The sequence below is a fragment of the Engraulis encrasicolus genome, chromosome 11 (assembly GCF_034702125.1).
Source record: "Engraulis encrasicolus isolate BLACKSEA-1 chromosome 11, IST_EnEncr_1.0, whole genome shotgun sequence".
Taxonomy (NCBI): Eukaryota; Metazoa; Chordata; class Actinopteri; order Clupeiformes; family Engraulidae; genus Engraulis; species Engraulis encrasicolus.
Window position 1 is genome coordinate 55,381,163 of NC_085867.1, and position 13,375 is coordinate 55,394,537.

The following is a 13,375-nucleotide window of genomic DNA, read 5'->3' on the forward strand; positions in this document are numbered from 1 at the left end:
TGTGTGTGCGCGCGCGTGCAAAACCATCGCAAAGGGCCAGGACACGAGAGTGTACACACCCCTAATGTTCACTCTCTGCTCGAACCCTCAAGAGGTTTTTTTGCAGGATATCTTATTTCCGTCTCTTTCCCCACCATTATCGTTTGAAAATTACAGCCGAGAACAATGCAAATATTCTGCAGGGCAAAGAAGTTGTTTATCTTGTTGTTGTTCTAAAACAGCATTGGCCCATGTTTTTATATTTAAATTCATAATGTTCTATTGATTAGCATCTCTTGGCCCTGCAGAAAGAAAACTAGACAATAGCTATTGTATCATTTTTCTTTGTTCTGTATAAAAAGTCATACTTATATTTATAACAACACACTCTTTTCATATATACTTTCACTAAAAAAAACGTTTCAAGGCAAAGAAAGATTTACCCCTGTAGTACATCTTCTTTCATGAAGACATAGTAAAGCTCCCATGAAAAATCATGCACTTTATAATGAAAGGATGACATTTCTACCATAGTTAGTAGTACATAGCATGACCTTAATTTGCACATGTCGGGGTAAGTTACAACTGACTTCTGATGACCTTGAGAGGCCAATGACCTCCAAAGAATTGATATGCACCATTGGATCAACAAGAGTGCCTTCAACATATACCTAAAGGAAAATGGTGACATTAAATGAAAACTGAGAAGTTCAAAATAATGCAGAGTCATCCTGACCTAGTGAGCAAACTAGGTGAGAAAACAAACTAGTGAGCAAACAAGGATGCAATCTTGGGGGAAACATGGTCCTCCGGAGGACCCGATTTCGATTCCGGCTCGAGATCGTTTCCTGATCCTTACTCATCTGTCTTTCCCATCTGCATTTCCTTTCTGTTCTCCACTGTCCTGTCAAATAATAAAGGCACAAAAGTTGTCAAAAAGACAGGCATGCTCATGATATGAAGAATCTGAGTTTGATTTTTTTCTCTTTAATTTTCATTTGTAAGTTATTTTCAATGCTTCCAGGTTGAGACTAAGATTAATTTCTATGAAACTAAATCATATTCTACTGTACTCCATTTGCCTATGTCATTCCATTCCATGCAGCCTTAAATTTGTAAGTTAAGTCAACTGGAGACTTAAGTCAACTCAGGGTTCTCTCAAGTTGAGTTATCCCTCCTATTATCCTTGGGGTCTATTTAATAATAATGATAATAATTCATTTTATTTAAAAGCGCCTTTCAAAAAACTCAAGGACACTGTACAGAGAGAGGCAAAATAAAACAAGACAGATAAACAGATTGTAAACAAAAAATAAATATATAGAAAATAAATGAAAAAAAAAATAAAAAAAAATAAAACAAAATACAGTTAAAGAATCATAAAGAATAGGCTAATTGAAATAGATGAGTTTTAAGTCTTGATTTGAACAGGGGTAAAGACTCAATGTTGCGGATGTCAGGGGGAAGCGCATTCCACAGCTGAGGTGCAGAGCAACTGAAAGCTCTGTTCCCCATGGTGCTGAGACGGGCAGAAGGGACAGAGAGGAGAATGGAGGAAGAGGAACGGAGGGGGCGGGAGGGAATAGCAATATGAATAAGATTAGATAGATAAGGAGGGGCAAGATTGTGGATAGCCTTGAAGGTGTGGAGAAGTATTTTAAAGTGAATTCTAAATTTGATAGGGAGCCAGTGGAGATGTTGGAGTGCAGGGGTAATATGGTGACAGGAAGGGGTTTTAGTTATGATGCGGGCAGCTGAGTTCTGGACCAGTTGGAGCTTGTGGAGAGATTTTTGAGGGAGACCAAAGAGGAGAGAATTACAGTAATCAATGCGAGAGGTGACAAGACTGTGTATAAGGATGGAGGTAGAATGGGAGGTGAGAGAGGGGCGGAGACGGTTAATGTTGCGTAGGTGGAAATAAGCAGACCGTGTGATGTTGTTAATGTGGGAGAGGAAGGATAGAGAGCCATCAAGCATGACACCCAAACTCTTAACTTGAGGGGAGGGGGAGACAGGAGAGCTATCAATTGAGAAGGAGAAACTATTTGCTTTGGATAAGGTGGATTTGGTGCCTATAAGTAGGACTTCAGTTTTGTTCGAATTCAGTTTCAAAAAATTTGAGGTGAACCAGGATTTGATTTCAGAAAGACAGGTGGTGAGGGAGGGGGGAGGGAGAGTGTCAGAGGGTTTGCCAGATAAATAGAGCTGGGTGTCATCAGCATAGCAATGGAAATTAATATTGAATTTGCGGAAGATATTACCAAGGGGAAGGAGGTAGGTGATGAAGAGGAGGGGCCCCAGAACAGAACCTTGAGGCACACCAGAGGTGACAGGTTTGACCCCTGTCAATGTTTAACATCTGAAAAATACATGATGTACATAATTATTTTGCTTCATATTTGATGACTTTGCCTAAATATATGGGGTCAATGTGAAAAAAGTGAAATTTTCACAAAAATGTTTTCCCTAAGTGCTGTATACGTTTTGGTTACATCTGTGTTCCTTGGGGTCAATTTAACCCCAAATTATTTTAAGTGTATTAAACATAAATGGAACATCCATATTTTCCTAATACATGGTCCAATATGTCTAGATTATGTCAAATACATGAACATACATTATTTAGAACAGAACATTTTGCTTTATTTAGTTCTCTGATAACTAACAATATGATGTGGACGAGGGCCAAAACTAATGCAAGGCAACTTTTGGGCAGTTGTTGCACATTTTCGCCTGGTCATGGATTCGTTCTTTTGGTGTGTAGACTGTGTGTGGGGGTGCTAGGACTTATCTAAAGGGCTTTTTACGTCCCCAACAGAGCAACAGTAAATATCTGAGGCCTAAACCGGTGCAAAAGTTTTTGCTTCTACTGATTTTGTAGACATTTAAATGCCTGGGGTCAAAATGAGACCAAGGATCACGGATGTAACCTAAATCTGAGGATAACAGGAGGGTTAACCTACAAGCATAAGGCAGGGCAACACAAACAAAACAACACAAACCCCTGTGAAATACATGTACATGTGTCTCGCCAGAGTAACGTCTGTCCTGCTGAACCTGATTTGGACTAGATTTATTCCAGCCCTTCCTCCCATGAAGTGCACAGTGCTTTACACCTGTTCCAGACTGGAATCGTTAGAGGACAGTATACAAACACAATAGATTTGTATTTCACAATTTTGATCAGTTATGCCTCATATACACATATACAGTTTTGATAATAAACACCATTACTGAATGTTTTGAACACAGTTTAGATACGGTAAGTCATCCATTTTAGGTCATTGCCCTTAATAAAAAAAAGTTGCTGAACATTTTTTTTCTGCACTATAAGCTGTATTCGTGTCTTTAAAAGGATAAGACATTTTATTTTCACAGTGTGTGGTTGGATGAAAATAAGGCTAAGACATACAACATTTCTGCAGATCCATGTAAGATCACAGATCCATATGAGATTGCATGAGATGGTGGTGCCAATCAAGTTTAAGTATTTAAATACAATTACGTTCCTTCTTGGCCAAATATATTTGCAAAACCTCAATTTTTGAATTCACCCATTTCACTGGATTGCTCTACGAAATAACATGTCAATGCGCCTGGATTATCTTACCATGTAGGCTGAATTAGACCATACGTTGCGATCATGTTTTAGGAATTATTCTGTTGATTACAACTGAATTTGTGTTCTAGGCTACGCTGTGCGCTGTTTTGGTCCAAGGCAGTGGCAAGTCAAAACACCATTTTATTTTCACATTTACCCTTTGCACCAGGTGTCCCTGGACTTGATCTGATAGACTGGTATGCCCTGGTACCTAAGTTGCTCCAAATTTTTAGCAAATGACTCAAATAAACCAAACCGTTAAAAAGTCATTTACTCTATAACAAATACCAAACCGGCTGAAGTCCCTATGCCACGTTGATGGCTAAGGAAAAAAAGGCAGAGATATTTGTCGTACAAAATAGTCGTCACAAACTATGCAGGCCTTCCTGTCTGTCCTTTGTTTCACCTATACGCTCCTGTCTTTGCGGCAGACAGCCCCATTGGTGTCTCTCACAGCCGTCCGAAAATAAAGAGCTCAATTTCTTACACAACTCGGCCTTTGTTCCCCTCAACACACACACACAAAAAGAAATCTTTGCAAACAGATCGAGGGAGAGAGAGAGAGGCAATGGCGGCCAGTGTAGGGGAGGATTAGCCGTAATGCAGAGGGGAACAGTAATGTATGCGCAGGGATTTTAGGACAAAGACTAATCACATTTTCCGGCACGGAGAGAAAAGCAGAATTTTTTGAGGAATTTTTGCGTCCAGAATTCCACCACCTTCTCCACTGACACCCCCTCTTGGTTCCTTTCTCCAAATCTATCTATCTTTGAACATGTACTTCAATGGAGCGTGCTTTAAGTGACAGACAAAATACCCTGTCCAGTAAGATGGTGAAGGCGGTGGTTTGGCTTATTTGTTTCTTGTCACATGTTTGGTGACAGTTACTGGCAGGGATGTATACAGTAAATCTGACGCATTCATCCAGGGGGAAGCTGGTCTTTTGATATTTGCTGATAGCTTTATTCCAGGTCAAGTGGACTGGCTCTGACGGTAAACACACATAAAAAGTCACGAGGAAGCAAGAGAACAAGTGAGGGAAAGAGGAGAGAGAGAGAGAGAGAGAGAGAGAGAGAGAGAGAGAGAGAGAGAGAGAGAGAGAGAGAGAGAGAGAGAGAGAGAAAAGAGTTCTGACCTCTCACACTCTCCCTGAGACAGAGGCCCCACAGCACAGACTCTCAGATCCTGTCTGTGGTCTGCTGTCAGTCAGTGAGTCAGAAAGAGACGGGCTGTGGGGGTGATAGTAGAAAAAACCCCTGAAAAGGCAGATGATTTCATGTGGATGAAATCAAGAGAATGAGTGGCATGTGCACGGGCAGGGATGCCGACAGGGAGGGACAAAAGGGTCAGTTGTCTCAAGCCCAGGGAGAGAGGGGGCCCAGAATTGGGTCCTCATTGCAGTATTGGGTCCAGGGTCCTTTTACTTGATTTTGTCCTGGGCCTGGCCAAAGTTGTCAGCGGCCCTGTGCAGGGGGATGGGAGGAAGATGATTGGAGACCAGGATCAGAGCCATTTTCAGGCATGAGGCAGATAGGAAGAATGAGAGACAGCAAAGTCAAAGACGGAGAGATAGAGGAAGAGAGAGAAGGACAGAGGTCTGTACTGTTAGTTACTGTGGAAAACGAATGGGAATCTACCCCCTGTGGACCTTACAGTATCCCATCTTTTCAAGAGTAGTCAGAGAGGATAATGTTATTGCCCTTCATGCAGTAGGAAAGATACATAGTCACAATGGTTTTATATTTGACAGAGCCAGACAATAATATGAGAAGGGTTGTCTGACTCTGTATCATTGGTGAAGCTGTAGAACCAATGGCTGACATTCAAACTGTTTAACTACCACTAAACAACTACAGTCATTACTATGCTGAGCCCTCCCCCATTACTCGCTACAGAGATTTAAACAGAATAAATACACAGATATATATACTGTAGCATTGTGATTGAAGGACAGATTTTGTGTCCTTTTGTATTTTCTCCTGTTGTCTGGTTTTAGACTAATTCACCAGACAAAAATAATTTCTGCTGCTTGGCAGGTTTGTGTGCTTTACTAGACAACCAGTATGCCTGTTGTGACCAAAGAGTGGATTCTAATTCTGCCTTGTATTTTGAACCAGCAGCAAAAATTGCCCATGACTAGAGGAAGATCTATCCACTTTTGTCCCCTCGGCTAAATATAAACATGGGTTCCTCAAAAGTCATTCTTTAAACACGTCACCAATTGGTATGGAAAGAGTGAGGGTGCTATTTTGGTGTTTTGTCTCGTATATACAGTATCTTCGATTACTTTAAATAAGTGAAAAATTAAGATCCTATGGTGGCCGTATGGAGGGCAGATTTTGTCGGGGCCCTGGGCAATTGCCTAGGTTTGCCTAGTGGTAAGTTCGCCTCTGCCCATGACAGCACCACTGAATGCTCTGTTCACAACCAATCTGCAAAAGCACTCTGTGCCGTGGTCAGAGTCGGAGGCCGGGGGTGGGGGAACCCTCTGTTTACACAGGCCATACCACCTAGAGAAAATAGCGGCAGAGGCAAAGGGGTCAACCTCTAAGGTGTTGCCCTTTGACCCCCGGCGTGACAGGGACTTTACTGAATAAACATCTAATGGAGATCTATGGGCCGCCGGGTCTGCAGAGCGTATGTTGCCCCTGACAGTAACGGCTGCCGAGGTGCCGAGGCCCTTCATGGAAATGGCCCGGCTGCCAAATAAACCCATAAGCGATGAGTGGTGGCAACATCTGAGCTTGTAATGCTAAATGGAGATGTTTAATGGCACAAAGACATGGCTCGCCACAGCTAGTCAAAGGGGCATGGTCAAATTCAAAGGGGTTGTGGCACACTGCGACCAGGCTGGATTGAGTACGGTGGTGAATGTGAGTTAAGGGTGTGCGTAAGCCATCAAAGTAAACATTCAGTGACATAACTTGCAGTTAATATACAGTACATGAAAATATTTTTTATTTTATGTGTCTCTATTGGTTAACACCTGCTCTCTTTTCAGTTTATTTGTCTTTTCAATCACCATATAAGATAAGATAAGATAATATAAGATAAGATAAGATAAGATAAGATAAGATAAGATAAGATAAGATAAGATAAGATAAAACTTTATTGTCTGTTACACATGAATCAGAATTTGTCCTTGGTGTGGCTCCGGTCATTCTCACAGACATTAGACAAGACTTAACAAAACAGGACAAAATAAGACAAGACAATACATGCACGCACACTGAGGCTGGATAGCTGGTCATTGTTCATCTTTTGTTGAGTAGGGCTACAGCTGAGGGGATGAAGGATTTCTTATATCTTTTTTTGTGTGCTAGCAAAACATTGAACCATCCACCTGATGGAAGCAGTTGGAAGGAGTGATGGAGGGGGTGAGAGGGTACCCAGGCTCCGCACTCGTAATGACGCAACATCTTTGAGAGATTTGAAAGTCGTGATAATCAGGCTGGTGAGAGGGGTCCTCTATGATCAGGTCGGCTTTCCTGATCACTGCACCACTGTACAGCTCAGATAGGGAGGGTTGAGGTGAGCCAGTAATCTTTATAGGCTTGTTCACTATGTGTAAAGGTTTGTTCTTTTGTCTAATGCCAGTTAAGTTGTACCAGGAGGATATATCGAAGGTGAGGACTGATTCAACGGTACACTAGGCTCAGAATGTCCTTGCTGACTTGAAATGCTATAGACTGCTGCTATTGACACATTCCTCATCCCTAAAGTTTCCCCTTGCCACCAAACCAACACACACACACACACACACACACACACACACACACACACACACACACACACACACACACACACACACACACACACACAGCACACACACACACACACACACACACACACACACACACACACACACACACACACACACACACACACACACACACACACACACACACCACAACCACCACCACCACCACCTTACCGTCCCGTTCCCCTCAGCCGTAATGGTAAACCTGCTCCTAAACCTTGACCAAACCTGAGAGGGGCCTGTGGTATTACTACGTCCTCCTGCGCGCACCTCACCAGCCATGGGCCCATCTGCAGCCGAGCCGGAGAGATAGAGAGAGAGAGAGAGAGAGGGAGAGACAGAGAGAGAGAGAGAGAGAGAGAGAGAGAGAGGGTGTTCTCAGTTTTCCGCAGCAGGGAGAGTGCCCGGTGTTCAGTTGCTACGTCCACTTACTGGCCTGAGAGGCCCCGCCGTAAATAATTCAGGTGACTGGCTACAACTTGTCGGTGGAAGAGGCGCTGGGCAGCCATAACTCACCCGCCACACTGGCGGAATCCCCACCATGACACACACACACACACACACACACACACACACACACACACACACACACACACACACACACACACACACACACACACACACACACACACACACACACACACACACACACACACACACACACACACAGACAGTCATACACACATACCACATACACACACACCCACCCACACATACAAACACAGACACCTAGAGACACCGGTAGACACAGACTTACACACACACACAGACATACACACATACCAAACACCCCCCACACACACACAATCGAAGACACATACACACACACATACACATACACCCACCCACACACCCACACACACACACACACACACACACACACACACACACACACACACACACACACACACACACACACACACACACACACACACACACACACACACACACACACACACACACACACACCTCTCCCCTCCACCCCCACTGCCTGGTTGTCCACAGCTCAGCGTGTTGTGAGATGGGGCCCCTGTGATGGCCTGCCTGCCTGCCTGCCTGTCAGTGACCACCGTGTGCATAATTAACAGAGATGGATGCTGGACTCCTGTCGACAGGGCAATGCACACATCAATTTTTCTTTCTGATGAATAACTGTCAGGAAGCAGAGATGACACTTGTCACTGCACAGCGGTGGAAAGGGGTGTGTGTGTGTGTGTGTGTGTGTGTGTGTGTGTGTGTGTGTGTGTGTGTGTGTGTGTGTGTGTGTGTGTGTGTGTGTGTGTGTGTGTGTGTGTGTGTGTGTGTGTGTGTGTGTGTGTGTGTGTGTGTACAAACAAATGCTTACTACCTCAAAGTGGTTTTCCTTGCCATTTCCCCCCACATTTGTTTGGATTGTCCTTTTAAAAGTCTCTCCTTTGACGACATTTCTCTGCCTGTCTCTGTTTAGGTATTAGGTGTTTGGGTGTCTTACTGGGTGTGACTGTGAGTTTGTATGTGTCTGTGCATGGATTGTGGTGGTCACACATGCATGCAAACAGTAACACACAGATGCACACGGGTGCACCAACGCACGCACACACACACACACACACACACACACACACACACACACACACACACACACACACACACACACACACACACACACACACACACACACACACACACACACACACACACACACACACACACACACACACACACACACACACACACACACACACACACACACACACACACACACACAGTATGTATTTGATTCACCATAGAGGCAGGGACAACAAGAAAGGTGTAAAGAATAGAGGGCTGAAAAGAAAATAAGTTTCACCTTCAACTCTATATACACAAAGCGAAGAACCAACAAAAGAAATCATTTTCCCCTGAATGCAGTGAGAGACACACAGAGGCACAGAGAAAGAGTGAGAGTCAATACAGTATGTGTGTGTGTGTGTTTGAATTGTGAATAGCATAGCTTTAGCATCGGCACAGCAAGTGAGCGTTAATGTATGGGGAACAGAGAGTGCAAGCTGACTAATGTGTACCCGCAACAAGGTTCATGCTGCGGTTTCTCCTTCGCCTGGATCTCCTCCTCCAATACTCAAGAAGGGAAACGCAACTCCCCCAACTCCCCAGCGTCTCCCTGTAATGTCCCGCCCACCTCATTCCTCCTTCCGTCTCTCTCGCTCTCGCTCTCTCTCTCTCTCTCCATCTCACTTTCTCATCCTCAGTTCTTGAGCAGCACCCATGCTTAGTCTGTCTCCCACAGGTATAGGATAGAGAAATAAAGCTTTTCAATGAGGGAAAAAAGTACAGCGGTCCTCTGTTACTCCTCTGAGCCTTGGGCACTATGGGGAAGCCTGATGCCTACTGCCTTTCACTCTCATCTCTCTAGTCTCCCCAAGCTAGCACAGGGCGTGATGAGCTACTGTGTGTGTGTGTGCGTGCCTGCCTGCCTGCCTTCCTGTGTGTGTGTGTGTGTGTGTGTGTGTGTGTGTGTGTGTGTGTGTGTGTGTGTGTGTGTGTGTGTGTGTGTGTGTGTGTGTGTGTGTGTGTGTGTGTGTGTGTGTGTGTGTGTGTGTGTGTGTGTGTGTGTGTGTGTGTGTGTGTGTGTGTGTGTGTGTGTGTGTATGTGCTGTTACGGCTGCATGCATGTGCCACACAAACACAACGTTTTTTTTGGCCTGCCTTTGTGTTGGCTTACATACATGATTTGATGAAGTAGACATTGATATCACTTACAAGCACTTGCAATGTGTGTGTGCGTGCGTGCGTGCGTGCATGCATGCATGCGTGTGTGCGAGTGTGTGCATGTACGAAGACACTTACTATATGTGTTGTTGTTGAGTCTTCAGAGTGATCTGAGATCAGCTGCTGTCAGTTGGCGGTGAGGCTCTCAGCTAAGCTCAGTAAAGCCGCGTCTGACATCCAGAGGTGGACTTTCCATTAGGCAAACCTAGGCAATTGCCTGGGGCCCATCCAAATCTGTCATTCATAGGGTCCCCAACTGTCACACGATTCGCGGTAAACACAAAAAAGTAGGCTTGATCTTAATTTGTGATGTATGTAAAGTAATCGAAGATATATATGGGACAAAACACTAAAATAGCTCCAAAACACAGCATTGTATATGAATTATATAAATAGGCTATATATGATGACTTTGGGGGGCCCCATGATTATATTTCACCTAGAGCCCCAAAGTGGCTAGATCCACCCCTGCTGACATCAGCCATGTGCCTGCCAGTGACGCTCATCCTCACCGACTCCAGCAGAGCAAACATGTAATTGACGTCACCGACTGGTCATCTTCTTTCCACGTTTTAATATGAAGACATGCACCCTCACAGCGACATCAGAACTGAGTGCCATAGCAACAGATCCACTCCAATAACAAGCACTTTCAGAGCCCCAACACAAAAGTCTCCAGATAATATAAAGCAGGCTGGAAAAAAAGAAGAGAAGAAAAAGGTTCTGACAAACAGTATACAAGGGAACAATATTGTCACTGCAGTGTGATTGGTCAGAAATTTGTTGTCATGACAATGCCTCTGTCTCCATGCCCAGCTTTCCATCTGCCTTGATGTCTGCTTGCTTTTGTGGTACTAGTAATAATGAGAATAATTTTACCAATAATAATAGTAATATTAGTAATAATAAGTTGTTGTTGCTGTTTTTGTTGTTATTATTATTGTCCCAACCTTTCCAGAGATGTTGGCAAGCCTACTTTGGTCATTCGCTGCAGCACGCCGTCTCCACACATTATATCATGGGACCGCCTGTGGTGCAGGAGCATTGTGTAGAGGGGGGGGGGGGGGGGGGGGTCTGTGCCAGGCTGTTTGAGTATCCCCATGAGACACACATAACACTGGGTTTGTAGAGGGTGCGGTGGTAGGGGAAGGGGGGTTGTGGCAGGGGAGGGCTGCATTTTTAGTATCCCTCTTTATGTCTCTTTCTGTCTTCTTTTGGTCCTCCAGTCCAATTATACTCAACAGCCAAGACCTCCCACTGATCAGTAATGACAAACTCTGGGGCAGAGGGGTAAGGTCGTCCTTGAATATGGCATGATTTGAAAAAAAAAGCTTAAAAAAGCTGAAGAGGAAAAATATATATATTTCTGCAATGGTCTCTGAATGTATTACTATGGCGACGAAAGGATGTTTCTATTGTTCTTTCATTTCAAAGCAGTCCTTAAGGGGTAAAAAAATGATGGAGGATGAATATTTTATGTTTCTGTCTTTTAGAAAAAAGTGTAGAGGGAAAGGGAAACAGTACTGCGGACGAGAATTCCTTTTCTGAAGCAAATCAACCCTCAGTTATTTTTAATAGATTTAACATGGTGAAAATAATATCAAAATATATACATTTTTTATAATTACCCTGGTCATACGCGACGAGATCCAACTACACACTGTTAACTTCACTTTGAATCACTGAACTGAAAAACAATGTAATGACAAACTGTGTAGTTACTGCAAGTTAGGCTACGCATGAGACGAAAAGACAAGCCACAAGGCCCATGTGGGCAGAGGAAAAATGACGGAGAGGAGAGCTCTTGAAAGAGAGAACTCACCCTATGTGACCTCTGACCTCTCTTGACACACACACACACAAACACACACACGCACACACACACACACACACACACACACACACACACACACACACACACACACACACACACACACACCCTTGGGCTCCCTCTCACAGAGTGGCCCAGGCACAACACAGCCAGCAGTTTGAGAGGGACTTCTTACTACCTTATTCATGAAGCAAAACATAAGCACACACTTACACTGTACAGGCTTAATAACTCACAAGAACAATACGCTTGCACACAACCACATGGAAACTCCAGTGGCCAGTGAACAAAAAAGTTAATGCCAAGCCTGTGCACAGATAGACTTATTTGTGTTAGCTATCATTTGTTGTCTTCTATGCATTTGAGTCTATGTTATGTCCTTTCATGTTCTGATGTCTTTCTGTCTTTATCATGAATACGCTCTCTCTTACACATATACCCTCGCCACCCCCATCTTTGTCAAGAACCATCTTCTCTATCTTTCATAAAAGTTTGTAACCACATAAGGCTATAGTAGATAAAATGAATCAAGGTCCATTATTTATCTCCCGCTGTGCCATGGTAATAATAACAACAAACTGCATATTAGTGCAATAGAACACTCTACAATACAGTAACAGTAACAGACAAATGTTGGCATTCAGCCTCACATAATGGCAGCCTCACACAATCACATACAGTGTATAGCCAAGTAAATGTGACAGGAAGTTTGAAAACACTGCAGTCCAGCAGAGGCACACATACAGTAAAAAGGGAGCGTTGTGTAATTTTGAATCATGGAACACAAAAGGCTGCCGTAGCACAAGGCGGCCAGTTCAACAAGCTCTGACAAATCATCAAAACAATGTAGGTCTCTTCAACATGTCTTAAACAAGTGTGACCAAGATTCCAGCTTTGCAGCAGGGCCTCAGCTTAATCAAAACCAGAACCTGCTCTGACCTTCTGTGTGTATGTGTGAGTGTGTCCCCTTTTCTTTGCATGTGTGCGTGTGTGCGTGTGTGTGTGCACGTGCATGCATATATGTGTGTGCGCGTGCATGCATGCACGTGTGTGTGTGTGTGTGTGTGTGTGTGTGTGTGTGTGTGTGTGTGTGTGTGTGTGTGTGTGTGTGTGTGTGTGTGTGTGTGTGTGTGTGTGTGTGTGTGTGCCTTACCCCTGGTGATATCATGAAACTAGAGCGATCTGTTGCATGGGAAACGGAAACAGGTTTATGGTCTTTGGCATATGTGCTCCTGTGTTCAGCAAACGTGAAATGATTCTTAGAGGGAAAGAAATTTAGATTTGCAAATAGAAATACATGTATATGGAGAGTGTGTGTGTGTGCATGTATGTGTCAGGGGCAGTCCGTACTTTAGGTGAAGGGATGCCATGCTTCCTCAGTTTTTCCAGACAAAAACAGGCATGTTCATTAATCAGTAACACATTTCGTCTATCAAGTTTTCAGCTTTAATTCCCT